This window comes from Somniosus microcephalus, unplaced genomic scaffold (assembly GCF_052327205.1).
Source record: "Somniosus microcephalus isolate GS21.2 unplaced genomic scaffold, FLI_Smic_1.0 unresolved_chr1, whole genome shotgun sequence".
NCBI lineage: Eukaryota > Metazoa > Chordata > Chondrichthyes > Squaliformes > Somniosidae > Somniosus > Somniosus microcephalus.
The window spans coordinates 52,155,217-52,167,138 of record NW_028225179.1 but is presented as its reverse complement, the minus strand read 5'-3'; the positions used below and the strand labels follow the sequence as shown (position 1 = coordinate 52,167,138).

General features: G+C 45.7%; 1 non-coding gene across 1 annotated transcript; it reads right to left on the bottom strand.

The window, feature by feature from the left end:
- Positions 1-8,125: 8,125 nt before the first annotated feature.
- trnai-uau (transfer RNA isoleucine (anticodon UAU)) lies at positions 8,126-8,220 on the bottom strand. The gene is made up of 2 exons: positions 8,183-8,220; positions 8,126-8,161 (listed from the first exon to the last, which is right to left on the bottom strand). It is a non-coding gene; the product is annotated as a tRNA-Ile (tRNA).
- Between the last annotated feature and the right edge of the window lie 3,702 nt (positions 8,221-11,922).

The following is an 11,922-nucleotide window of genomic DNA, read 5'->3' as shown; positions in this document are numbered from 1 at the left end:
TTTGTGATCTTGGGCTTCATAAATAGAGGTATTGAGTACATAACTGGAGAAGGTATGCTGTGTCTTTATAGAGCACTGGTTAGGCCACAACTGTAGTATTGCGTCATATCTGGTCACCACACCTTAGGAAGGATGTGAAGGCCCTTGAGAGGGTGCAGAGGAGATTTACCAGAATGGTTCCGGGGATGAGGGATCTTAGCTACAAAGACAGGTTGGAGAAGCTGGATTTGTTTTCATTAGAGTAAAGGAGGTGCAGGAGTGATTTGATAGAAGTGTACATGATTATGACGGGTTTCGATAGGCGAGACGGGTAACGGCTGTTCCCACTGGTTGATGGCACAAGGACTAGGGGATTTAAGACTTTAGGCATGAGGTACAGGGGGGATGTGAGGAAAAAAAATTACGCATATGCCGTCGGAAGTGGTGGAATCGGAGACACTCAATGTTTTCAAGGGGAGACTGGATAGGCTCTTTAGGGAAATAAACTTGCAGGAATACATCGATAGTGCGAAGGAATGGTACTGAATTGATCAGTCTACAGAGAGCCGGCACTGGCTCGATGGGCAGAAGTGCCTCCGCCTGTGGCATTATGCCTCTATGATTAAACCAAGGGAGCGCAAAGTCACGGATCATCAATTTTATAAGTCTTTTTAACAGGAGTGCGATTTTAGCTGTGATGACCCAGTTGTTAAGGTTGGCTGGGTTTCATCCGGGTTTTAAACCCGGGACCTCTCGCATTTTTAAGCAGCGAAATTGCTTGAGCGAGAATCAGATCTCTAGACCAACGAGCCGCCGATTTTGGGCTCGAAGTTGCATTGGGTTTCCCTGCGCTGTTGCGAACCCAGTTCGCAGAGGACCTGTTCATTCATTTGAAATAAGTTTATATTTTCCTAAATCCACTTCTTCATATGAGCCGTTTCCCTGAATCTGCTCTCAATTCTCCCCATAACAAGAAGGTCGGCGACAACCTAATTGTGGATATGGTGTTTGGGCGACTGTCTGTGCGTGACTTCCGTCCTTGTAATTCTCAACATCATGATCAGGTGAATCGTTGTTTGTGTTCAACATGATGTCGGAAACATGTACAGATTACCCGTGAGTTTACACAACTTCTCGTTTGTGCCAAAGGCTTAGTCACTGATTTGAAATCGAATCTATTTCCTGCACATTAGTCTTTGCCTGATAGTTGCTGGTTTAACAGTTAAAACTGGCCCCACCTTCCCTCCTCTCAATAAGTAACACTGAAGGGCTCCTTTAAAATTCCCATCCATTATTGCAACACGGTGGGCCTGAGGAAACTAAGAGCAAAAACGCTGGCTGCTGTAGGTGAGGCTCGAGCACACAACCTCGACATTTCCCCGAAACTATAGCTGTTATACAAGTACTATGCACGAGCCGAATGCTCCACTAGAGCTGCGCTTGATGAGAGTTACTTATCCGTGCTCATTTACTAGCACATTTCAGGTTGTCTAATCGTGCGGGGGTGCAATGTTGTTTAATTGAGGTGCATTGGCTGGGTTTATACGAAAGAGTGAAGCAGGTGTTTTCTCATGTGTTAGCGAGCTGGTGAATTTACCAACGGCTGCACCAGATCCTTGTGACATAAACACTGAACATTTTTAGCCAACTCCTAAAATACGGGCTGCAAAATGAGAACCGATAAAAATTCATCACATGCAAAACGCAAGAAACGTTTTAAACTTTTGCCCATGATTCGGTAACCATGTGAGTTATCCGGTGATTAATGACGATTACAACTAACTTTTCACACAGTCTAATGAGTTTTACTCATTAAAATAAAGAGTTTTCTTAAAGTTCACTCCTTGACATGCAATGGAACCCGTATCGCAGAGTAAGAGTATTTGTAGCTGATAATTGCTGTTCTGAGCTGCTTCTCTAATTATTTAAAGAGCAGCAGTTTCCGAAGTGTAGCGGTTATCACTTCTGTCTAAAGTACAACAGGGCCCTGGTTCAATCATCTCTTGTAAGTAGAGATCCCGGGACCTCTCGCATTCTTATGTAGCATAATTCCTTGAGCGAGAATCAGATCTCTAGACCAACGAGCCGCCGATTTTGGGCTCGAAGTTGTATTGGGTTTCCCTGCGCTGGTGCGAACCCAATTCGCAGAGGACCTGTTCATTCATTTGAAATATGTTTATATTTTCCTAAATCCACTTCTTTACATGAGCCGTTTCCCTGAATCTGCTCACAATTCTCCCCATAACAAGAAGGTCGGCGACCACCTAACTGTGGATATGGTTTTTGGGCGATTGTCTGTACGTGACTTCCGTCCTTGGAATCCTCAACATTATGGTCAGGTGAATCGTTGTTTGTGTTCAACATGATGTCGGAAACATGTACAGATTACCGGTGAGTTTACACAGCTTCTCGTTTGTTCCAAAGGCTTTGTCACTGATTTGAAATCGAATCTATTTCCTGCACATTATTCTTTGCCTGATATTTGCTGGTTTAACAGTTGAAATTGGCCCCACCTTCCTTCCTGTCAATAAGTAACACTGAAGGGATCCTTTTAAACTCCCATCCGTTATTGCAACACGGTGGCCCTGAGGAAACTAAGAGCAAAAACATTGGCTGCTATAGATGAGGCTCGAACTCACAACCTAAACATTTCCCCGAAGCTATACTGGTATACGGAGAGGCAGCGGACCTGCGAGGGAGCACCAGAGGTGGCGGAGCTACTTAAAGAGCAGCCAGAGGCAGCGAGGCCCAGAGCCCCGAGACCGGAGAGGCAGCGGACCTGCAAGGGAGCACCAGAGGCGGCGGAGCTACTTAAATAGCAGCGCGAGGCAGCGAGGCCCAGAGCCCCGAGACCGGAGAGGCAGCGGACCTGCGAGGGAGCACCAGAGGCGGCGGAGCTACTTAAACAGCAGCCCGAGGCAGCGAGGCCCAGAGCCCCGAGACCGGAGAGGCAGCGGACCTGCAAGGGATCACCAGAGGTGGCGGAGCTAATTAAAGAGCAGCTCGAGGCAGCGACGCCCATAGCCCTGAGACCGGAGATGCAGCGGACCTGCGAGGGAGCACCAGAGGCGTACCAATCCAGGTTCCGGGATAGAGGTAAAAAGTAATCCAAGTGTGACGTCAGCAGGATGCAGGTAAGTGATTGGTTGGTGAGTATTTATCTCTTTTTTAAACTTTAACTCTGTTTTATAGTTTCTAAGGTCTCTCTGGTGTAGCGGGGACTGTTGGTAAACTATTTAACTGTAGTGTAATTAGTAGGGTTGAATGATTAAATCTAAACTCAATTCATTAAAGGGTAAGTCATGGCAGGACAGCCCGGCCCCGTGATCTGCTCCTCCTGCGAGATGTGGGTACTCAGGGACACTTCCTGTGTCCCTGACAACTACATGTGCAGGAAGTGCACCAAGCTGTAGCTACTGACAGACCTCATTGCGGCACTGGAGCTGCGATTGGATGCATACTGGAGCGCTCATGATGCTCGGGACATCGTGAATAGCACGTTTACAGAGTTGGACACACCGCAGGTAGAGGTTGGACAGGAAGAAAGGGAAAGGGTGCCCAAGAGGCAGAGTACTAGGTGCAGGCAGGTAGTGCAGTGGTCCCCTGTGGCCATCCCCCTCTCCAACAGATATACCACTTTGAGTACTGTTGGGGGGGATGGCTTATCAGGGGAAGGCAGCAGCAGCCAACTTTCTGGTACCAGGGGTGGCTTTGCTGCACAGAATGGGAGGAAAAAGAGTGGTAGAGCTATAGTAATAGGGGATTCAATTGTAAGGGGAATAGATAGGCGTTTCTGTGGCCGCAAACGAGACTCCAGGATGGTGTGTTGCCTCCCTGGTGCAAGGGTCAAGGATGTCTCCGAGCGCCTGCAGAACATCTTGGAAGGGGAGGGTGAACAGCCCGTTGTCGTGGTGCATATAGGCACCAACGATATTGGTAAAAAGCGGGATGAGGTCCTAAAAGTGCAATATAGGGAGTTAGGAGGTAAATTAAAAAACAGGACCTCAAAGGTAGTAATCTCAGGATTGCTACCAGTGCCACGTGCTAGTCAGAGTAGAAATAGAAGGATACTCCAGATGAATACGTGGCTAGAGGAATGGTGCCAGGGGGATGGATTCAAGTTCCTGGGACATTGGAACCGGTTCTGAGGGAGGTGGGACCATTTCAAACCGGACGGTCTGCACCTGGGCAGGGCTGGATCCGATGTCCTAGGGGGAGTGTTTGCTAGTGCTTTGGGGGAGGGTTTAAACTAAAATGGAAGGGGGTTGGGAACCTGAGCAGGGAGACAGAGGAAAGGGAAACAAGGATAAAAGCAAAAGATAGGAAGGAGAAGAGCAAAAGTGGCAGTCAGAGAAATCACAGGTTTAAATCAAATGTGGCCACAGTAAATAACAATTCTAATAGGTCTAAGAGCGTTAAAAAACAACCTGAAAGCTTTGTGTCTTAATGCGAGGAGCATTTGTAATAAGGTGGACGAATTGGCTGCGCAAATAGAGGTAAACGAATATGATTTGGTTGGGATTACGGAAACGTGGCTCAAGGGCGGCCAAGGCTGGGAACTCAACATCCAGGGGTATTCGATATTCAGGGAAGATAGGCAAAAAGGAAAGGGAGGAGGGGTAGCATTACTGGTTAAAGAAGGGATTAACACAATTGTAATGAAGGATATTAGCTCTGATGAGGTGGAATCTGTATGGGTATAATTGAGAAATACTAAGGGGGAAAAGACATTAGTGGGAGTGGTATATAGACCTCCAAACAGTAAGGTGGAGGTTGGGGATGGCATTAAAAGGGAAATTAAAGAATCGTGCAATAAGGGCACAGCAGTCATCATGGGTGACATTAATCTACATATAGATTGGGCTAACCAAATTAGTAACAATATTGTGGAGGAGGAATTCCTGGAGTGGTTACAGGATGTTTTCCTGGACCAATATGTCGAGGAACCAACCAGAGATCAGGCCATCTTAGACTGGGTGTTATATAACGGCAAAGAATTAATTAGCAATCTTGTTGTACGAGGCCCCTTGGGTCGGAGCTATCATAATATGATCGAATTCTTCATTAAGATGGAGAATGAAGCAGTTGACTCAGAAACTAGGGTCCTCAATTTAATTAAGGAAACTACGATGGCCTGAGGAGCGAGTTGGGTAGGATTGATTGGGGAATGGCACTCAAAGGGTTGACGGTGGATATGCAATGGGAAACATTCCAAGACCGAATGGATGAACTACAGAATTTGTTCATCCCAATTTGGCATAAAAATAAAACAAAAAAGGTGACTCAACCGTGGCTAACAAGGGAAATAAGGGATAGCATAAGATCCAAGGAGACGACATACAAATTGGCCAGAAAAAGCAATAATCCTGAGGATTTGGAGCAGTTTAGGATTCAACAAAGGAGGACAAATGGATTAATTAAGAAAAGGAAAATAGAATATGAGAGTAAGCTTACAGGGAACATAAAAACTAACTGTAAAAGCTTTTATAGATATGTAAAGAGAAAAAGATTGGTGAAGTCAAGCGTAGGTACCTTGCAGTCAGAATCGGGGGCATTTATAATGGGGAGCAAAGAAATGGCAGACCAACTAAATACATATTTTGGTTCAGTCTTCACAAAGGAGGACACAAATAACCTCCCAGAAATACCGTGGAACATAGGTTCCTGGAACTGAAGGAAATCAGTATTTGTAGGGAAATGGTGTTAGGAAAATTGATGGGTCTGAAGGCCGATAAATCCCCAGGGCCTGATAATCTACATCCCAGGGCACTTAAGGAAGTGGCCCTAGAAATAATACATGCATTGCTGGTCATCTTCCAGAACTCGATAGACTCTGGAACAGTACCCAAGGATTGGAGGGTAGCTAATGTTACCCCACTATTCAAAAAAGGTGGCAGAGAAAAAGCGGGGAATTATAGACCGGTAAGCCTGACATCGGTAGTGGGGAAAATGCTAGAGTCCATTATAAAAGATGTAATAGCAGAGCACTTGGAAAGCAGTGACAGGATCGGACAAAGTCAACATGGATTTACAAAAGATGCTTGACTAATCTACTGGAATTTTTTGAGGATGTAACTGGTAAAATAGATAAGGGAGAACCAGTGGAAGTGGTGTATTTGGGCTTTCAGAAGGCTTTCGATAAGGTCCCGCATAAGAGGTTAGCGTGCAAAATTAAGGCACGTGGGATTGGGGGCAAGGTATTGAGTTGGATAGAGAACTGGTTGGTGGACAGAAAGCAAAGAGTTGGAATAAACGGGTCGTTTTCCAAGTGGCAGGCAGTGACTAGTGGGGTACCTCAAGGATCGGTCCTATGACCCCAGCTGTTCACAATATATATTAATGATCTGGACGAGGGAATTGAATGTAATATCTCCAAATTTGCAGACGACACAAAGCTGGGTGGGAGGGTATGCTGTGAGGAGGATGTCATGAAACTCCAGTACGATTTGGACAGGTTGGGTGATTGGGCGGAAGCATGGCAAATGCACTATAGTGTGGATAAATGTGAGGTTATTCACTTTGGTGGCAAAGGCAGGAAGGCAGATTATTATTTGAATGGCAATAGATTGGGAGAAGGGGAAGTGCAAAGAGACCTGGGTGTTCTTGTGCACCAGTCGCTGAAGGTAAGCATGCAGGTGCAGCAGGCGGTTTAGAAGGCAAATGGTATGTTGGCCTTCGTAGCAAGAGGGTTCGAGTAGAAGAACAAGGATGTCTTGCTGCAGTTGCACAGGGCCTTGGTGAAACCGCACCTTGAGTATTGTGTGCAGTTTTGGTCACCTTACCTGAGGAAGGACGTTCTTGCCATGGAGGGATTGCAGCGAAGATTCACCAGGCTGATACCTGGGATGGCAGGAATGACGTACGAGGAGAGATTGTGTCAATTGGGCTTATACTCACTGGAGTTTAGAAGATTGAGAGGGGGTCTCATCGAAACCTATAAAATTCTGTCAGGTCTGTACAGACTAGATGCAGAAAGGATGTTTCTGATGGCCGGGGAGTCCAGAATCAGGGGGCATAGTCTAAGGATAAGGGGTAAGCCATTTAGGACTGAAATGAGGAGGAATTTCTTCACCCAGAGAGTCCTGAACCTATGGAATTCTCTGCCACAGAGGGCGGTGGAGGCCAGTTCATTAAATATATTCAAGAAAGAGTTGGATATATTTCTTGAGGCTAAAGCGATCAAGGGATATGGGGAGAAGGCAGGACATGGTACTCAATTTGGATGATCAGCCATGATCTCATTGAATGGCGCAGCAGGCTCGAAGGGCCGAATGGCCTACTCCTGCTCCTATCTACTATGTTTCTATATAAGTACCACACGCTAACCGATTGCGCCACTACAGCTGCGCTTCATGTGTGCCAGTTATCCGTGCTCATTTACTTGCACGTTTCAGGTTGTCTAATCGTGCGGGGGCGCAATGTTGTTTAATGGAGGTGCATTGGCTGGGTTTATATGAAAGAGTGAAGCAGGTGTTTTCTCATGTGTTAGTGAGCTGGTGAATTTACCAACAGCTGCACCAGATCATGGCGCCATAAACACTGAACATTTTTACCCAACTCCTACAATACGGTCTGCAAAATAAGAACCGATGAAAATTCATCACATGCAAAACGGAAGAAACGTTTTAAACATTTGCCCATGATTCGGTAACCATGTGAATTACCCGGTGATTAATGACGATTACAACAATCTTTTCACACAGTCTAATGAGTTTTACTTAATAGAATAAACAGTTTTCTTAAAGTTCACTCCTTGACATGCAATGGAACCCTATCGCAGGGTAAGAGTATTTGTAGCTGACAATTGCTGTTCTGAGCTGCTCCTCTAATTATTTAAAGAGCAGCAGTTTCCGAAGTGTAGCGGTTATCACTTCCGTCTAAAGTACAACAGGCCCCGAATTCAATCATCTCTTGTAAGTAGAGATCCCTGGACCTCTCGCCTTTTTAAGTAGCGAAATCCCTTGAGCGAGAATCAGATCTCCAGACCAACCAGCCGCCGATCTTGGGCTCGAAGTTGCATTGGGTTTCCCTGCGCTGGCCCCATCCTTCCCTCCTGTCAATAAGTAACACTGAAGGGCTCCTTTAAAACTCCCATCCGTTATTACAACACGGTGGGCCTCAGGAAACTAAGAGCAAAAACATTGGCTGCTCTAGGTGAGGTTCGAACTCACAACCTCGGCATTTCCCCGAAGCTATACTGTTATATAAGTACCACGCGCTAACCAATTGCGCCACTAGAGCTGCGCTTGATGCGTATTAGTTATCCGTGCTCATTTACTTGCACATTTCAGGTTGTCTAATCGTGCGGGGGCGCAATGTTGTTTAATTGAGGTGCATTGGCTGGGTTTATATGAAAGAGTGAAGCAGGTGATTTCTCATGTGTTAGCGAGCTGGTGAATTTAACAACGGCTGCACCAGATCCTGGTGCCATAAACACAGAACATTTTTACCCAACTCCTGTAATACGGTCTGCAAAATGAGAACCGATGAAAATTCATCACATGCAAAACGCAAGAAACGTTTTAAACTTTTGTCCATGATTCGGTAACCATGTGAGTTACCCGGTGATTAATGACGATAACAACAAACTTTTGACACAGTCTAATGAGTTTTACTTAATAGTATTAACAGTTTTCTTAAAGTTCACTCCTTGACATGCAATGGAACCCGTATCGCAGGGTAAGAGTATTTGCAGACGACAATTGCTGTTCTGAGCTGCTTCTCTAATTATTTAAGGAACAGCAGTTTCTGAAGTGTAGCGGTTATCACTTCCGTCTAAAGTACAACAGGTCCCTAATTCGATCATCTCTTGTAGGTAGAGATCAATAAAATGCATTAACAGCCGTGCGGTATTCTCCTTTTCTCTATACAGTTCTGTACACACTCAAACTGTACAGAAATACCGACAGTGTGAGATAACGTTACAGGATCCTGCAGCGCTGCCTCGGTCAATAGCAACAGTTCGGAGCTGCATTTCAGACCCGGCAACAAACCCATGAGTTTGTTTGCTGTTACCCAGCTCCCGGAGTGAGAGAGGCCGCGACAGCAGCGAACTTCAGGCTGCCTGTCCGGCCCCGCTCTCTCCAAGCGCCTACTGCCGGCGGAAAACAGCGATTGCAGCCTCAGAGAGTGTAAACTGCCCATCGCTGCGAAACAAAAAATGTCACTGAAGCAGAGGAGCGCAGAGATTTGCATCTGCAGCGTGTAGGTGAGGATGTCGAGGTTGATACTTGTCGACTCGTTGTTGGAAACGCTGAAATTGAATCTTTCTCTGGCAGATGTTGCAGGTTTACCTATGAAAAGTGCCCTCGAGGTGCAATCGACAAATTTGGAGATGCCGTGTAGTGGAACAAGTTAAAGGATCAGCACAGTTAATGCCGAGAACAAATTAAACAGTAGCTCAAGCTGATGGAGCTTGCACTGGTGAAAATCCTGGACGGAGATTTAGAGGAAGCGACCGTGGGAAGGGCTGTGCCTCGATTCCAACACTTCTCCAAGCACATTCCGGGCAAGTAATCGACAGCAAAAAGAGGGCTTGGAACCAGAATGGAACTGCGGGCCCACTTTTCAGACAAAATGCAATGGACAATACATGACAAATCCATTTGATTTTCCGTTTGATAACCAGTTGACTGGGCCTGTATTCCAGACAGAGTGAGTCTTTAGTCTAGGGGTATGAATCTCGCTTTGGGGATTGTAGATTGACATTTGCGAATGGTTCCGCGTGAGGCCATTTTTAATGTCGACTTCTAATATTGGACTTGCGCTCAAAAGTTGCTCGAATCCGCCTAAGAAATGATCGTTTAGACCCCAAATCATTCTCCATCAGTCTCCAGCGGCTTTGGAGGAAGGTCAGTGCAAATTACCATGTAAATATTGTGGCTTTAAAGACAAACAATTAAAGTATTTTTTTTAGCAAACAATCAGTAGTGATGGTTGTAAGTATATTTGTGTGTGTCCATATTAGATACAAATGTATTGGTGAGTTGCTATTGTATTAGTTGTAAATGCTTTTGCACCTCTGATCGCTACAAATATGTTTAGATGTATCTGTATTATTTATAAATGTATTGAGTGGGGGAATTTATGCCAGTTATAAATGTATTTCTGAGCACTGTAAATGTTCACTCCGGCCCCATTCTACCTTCTCATTGCCCCCACGTGGGACACGGCAGACCATCTGTTACATTAGGATTCAACTTTTGCTTTTATTGATAATTAGAAAATGTGAGCTGTAGAAAGTAATAAATCTGCATCCATCAGACTCTCTGATACCTCTTGAGTGTCCCTTACTCTGTCTGATTGGCCCTGAGCATCCCTTACGCGCTCCAGAACCTCTTGAGCATCCCTTACCCTGTTTATTATATCCGGAGTATCCCTTACCCTGTCTGGTACATCCGGTGCATCCCTTTCCCTATCTGATACAACCGGAGCTTCCCTTACAATGTCTGGTACATCGGGAGCGTACATTACCCTGTCTGTTACATCCGGAGTGTCTCTTACCTTATCCGATACATCCGAAGCGTCCCTTACCCTGTCTGATGCATCCGGAGCGTCCCTTACCCTGTTTGATATATCCGGAGTGTCACTTACCCTGTCTGGTACAACAGGACCGTCCCTTACCCTGTTTGGTAAATCCGGCTCGTCCCTTAAACCGTCTGGTACATCCGGAGCGTCCCTTACTCTGTCTGGTAAATCCGGAGAGTCCCTTCAACTGTCTGGTACATCCGGAGCGTCCCTTACCCTGTCTTTTACATCCGGAGCGTCCCTCACTCTCCTTGATAACGACTGAGCGTCCGTTTTCATTTTTGGTAGCCAGTTTGTCAAAATTGCATATTTCACCCTTCATCCGCAGCTATGTAGCGCTTCCCATCGCTCACGCCCCTCAACTGTTTAGGGAAAAGCGGCAACTACCAGGTGAACAAACCCATTTTTTCAGTTAGCCTCCCCAGTGCACTTCATTTCCCGAGGAATTTTCTTGTACAATCAGGCTGCTTTGGTTCCAAATGCCTGCCCTGCTTTCGCAGTGCTTGTCTGTCGAGAGGTCCCGCAGGTCTAAGTATATCGACTGGTTTGAAAGCACCAACTCAGATTGGGGTGAATGGGACATGTGCCCCAGGAACAGCGGTGGTAGCAGAGCACACTTAACGTTTTAAGTAGGTGAAAGTGAATGTTAGATTAAGGTAATACTGCAGGAAATTTACAATGAAATTGAAGGAGGAATGTAAAGGAAGGTTATTGATTGTGGAAGGATGAAAAATCTGTGCCGTGACTGGGATTCTGACCGAGATTGCTGCGGCCACAACGCAGAGTACTAACCACTATACGATCACGGCGCCACACATCAACTACTGAAGCTCTGCTCTGACTACAACAAAGTAACGCACGGCACTGCATAGAAAAGATGGATTTTTGGTGAAGAGGCCAAAATCAGCACCGCCAGAAATTAGGACAGTGGTGGAATTCGACCCAGGCCCCGCAGGTATTGGAGCGTTCAACCAGAATGGGAACCAGTGCAGCTGCAGTTACATTAAAAAGAATTTTAGCCTTTTCACACGAGAAGAAACTTACCCCTAGAGATTCAATAAAACAAAGGCCCCGCTGCAAGTCGAACACAGGATCTCCTGTTTACTAGACAGACGCTTTGATCAGCTAAGCCACGGGGCCAAATCCCGAAAAAAAAATTCACCTCCACTCACTGACCTCTATCAGCTACCGGTCACTGTCTTCTGGAGTCTCAGTCCATTTTGTATTTCTCCAGCTCTCTTGTCTATTCCGCCATGTGTCCCATTGTTGTCTGTATCTCCCACTTAATTTATCTCAGTGCCAATCTGTGGGGTGATTCTGAATGATTACCTGAGTTTGTGTCTTATTATCTACATATATAAAAGGATCGATCTGTCTGTCTGTCTATCTGTCTGTCCTTCCGTCTGCCTGTCTGTC